This window comes from Acanthisitta chloris, unplaced genomic scaffold (assembly GCF_000695815.1).
Source record: "Acanthisitta chloris isolate BGI_N310 unplaced genomic scaffold, ASM69581v1 scaffold11006, whole genome shotgun sequence".
Taxonomy (NCBI): Eukaryota; Metazoa; Chordata; class Aves; order Passeriformes; family Acanthisittidae; genus Acanthisitta; species Acanthisitta chloris.
In genome coordinates, this window is record NW_008676521.1 from 33,791 (window position 1) to 36,644 (window position 2,854).

Below are 2,854 nucleotides of genomic sequence, written 5' to 3' on the forward strand. Positions count from 1 at the left end.
AGGAGTATAAGTCTGTTATTGTCCTTAGAGTGTGAAAAAGTTGTTGAATTGACAAGTGTGTCTATAAAGCATATATCACAGTCTCTAGTCTATCAGCTGTACGATTATCTATAGTAAGTCTGGATAAAACAGATGTTCTGGCTTGAAAAGCACTTATCTTTACAACTCAAGAATCCCCAAGGAGATTTAATCTAGTTGATTTAAAGCTTTGGTTCTTAGCATCAGTTTAGCTGATTTTACTTCTTAACTGGACAAATGCTCTTCTATGGGCATGATAAAAATTCTCAGTTCCAGCAGCTGCATATACAAATCACCAATTTGCCCATAATTTCAATAGCCTGATTTAGAATTCATCTGCTATCTCAAAATGAAGCTGAGGAAAACACAAACATACATGCAAAATCCAAACTAAGCTAAAACTTTAAATCTACTTTATTTAATGTATAAAAAGCAAAATCATCCAGTTAAATCCAAACTAAAACTTTAAATCTACTTTATTTAATGTATAAAAAGCAAAATCATCCAGTTAATGGGAAACAAACACTGGTGTGTAGCACTTTACTATAGCAGCACTGATAAAGTTTATGTATCTATAAAAATGCATACAATTAAAATGTTTTTGATTTAAGTCATGTATATATCTCACACATTTTTCTTTATATTTATTTAAATATTATTATACTTTAAATCTACTTTATTTAATGTATAAAAAGCAAAATCATCCAGTTAATGGGAAACAAACACTGGTGTGTAGCACTTTACTATAGCAGCACTGATAAAGTTTATGTATCTATAAAAATGCATACAATTAAAATGTTTTTGATTTAAGTCATGTATATATCTCACACATTTTTCTTTATATTTATTTAAATATTATTATATTCTATATAAAATACAGCATGGGAACTATAGAGAAAAAGAATTTAGCCCTCAAAATCTGAAAAGCTGAAAATGCCTTCTTGTTCTCCACTCTTCAACAGCTGCATCACAATCCAAAAGAGTGTGGTGGTGACTGCAGAAGCCTGGGCAGTAAGGAGTTAAGACATTACTATGCTTCAAACACTGATGGCCATTCAAGCAGGGAAGTTAGAACAGGATATGACTGGAAAAGGAGGGCATAAGGAGATGGCACAGCACCTTTCTGAGGCCAACCTCCCTATTCTGGTACATACAGACCTCACACCACAGAGCAGGACAAGGGGGCAAGGAGAGGACAAGACCAGTAGAGAAAGATCAACATCACCAAAAGACCCTCAAAGCCTTCAACCCATTTCCAGAAAGGTCCAGACGAGCAGACTGCACACACACACTTATTTAAATGAAGAGCAAGCAGCCAGGTGTGGCCTCACGAGGGCTGAGTAGAGCGGCAGGGTCACCTCCCTGACCTGCCGGCAATGCTCTTCTTAATGCATCCCAGAATTTCCATTGGCCTACTTCACCACCAGGGCACACTGTTTACTCATAGACAGCTTGTTGTTCACCAGGACCCCCAGGTCCTTCTCCACAGAGCTGCTCTCCAGCAGGTCAGTGCCAACCTGTACTGGTGCTTGGGGTTCCTCCTCCCCAGGTGCAGGCCCTGCACTTGCTCTTGTTGAACTTCAGTTGGTTCTGTTCTACCCATCTCTCCAACCCATCGTGGTCCCTCTGAAGGGCAGCACAGCCCTCTGAATTATCATATCACAGTTCCTGTGTGAATTCACTGCACTCTGTGAAATTATCAAGACAAAAGTTGCATTAGAAAGTGGGATAATGCTAGAGTATTTTTTTAGTATCCTTTTGTATTTAATAATTGCTTGAAAGATGTATTTAATAGAATGTCTTATAACAGCTATTTACAAGCTCTTTAGAATGGTGACTGGATGCTCTTGTGTCCAGGAAGCAGAACTGGAAAGACTTCTTTCCTTCAAAGATCAACCCACTACGTCTACAAATAGAATGACAGTTGCCTGGTTCAACTTCTACACCTGATTCCAGTGCAACATCACAGAACTCTTACGGGAAAACCATCTACACATTACAACTTGGAAGAACACCTGTGGAATACTGAATGTCTGCATCTCCTGAGTGATAAATAAGGGGGTTTTTATTCGCCTATTCAAAAGGTTTAGCAAAGCATCTATGAGCTCTAGGCTTCATATATCCAGGTTGGACATCATGAAGAGATTCTACTCCTGCTCAGATCTGGAAGGGGAGAAGAGCAAGGCTTCTGAGACACTACTGAGGTGTACTTGAATCAGCTCATTGTTCTTGAAGAACAGTCCAAATAAACCAGAACTACAATTTTGAGTTTATATTCCTAAATAGAATTCATATTTCCAAAGCAGAGATGACCCCAATTTTTTTTTCTGCTGTACATATAGAAGTCCCTAAGTGCCTGGAAAATTCAGGCCAACCACCTTCTCCCTCTTATTCCATTTTCAATCTTATTTGACTATGGAACATACAGTAGAAGTCATTAAGCTACATTTCACAGTTTATGGTTTTAATGGCTTTGCAACATTAGATGCACAACACATTTTCAAGCATCAAAAACTAGGCTTTGCTATCTACCATTTCATAAAGATAATAAAAGTTAATGAGCACTCATGATCTATGGTCTGACAACACATCTGTTCTGTTCTTCCTGAGATAAAACACTCAACCTGCCTTGTTCTGGCACAGTGGGAGAGGACAAATATAAACCAATTAATCATTCTAAACTATAAGCTATATTAAGTTATAGTTTCTCAACAGGCCTTTCATACCCTGTTGCTAATAGGGCACAGGTGTCCTAAAAACAGTGTTTCAATGCAGTAATTAAATCCTGCTACCTTCCTATGGTCAGCTGCAGCTGACAGCACTGTTCAGAGTTTCA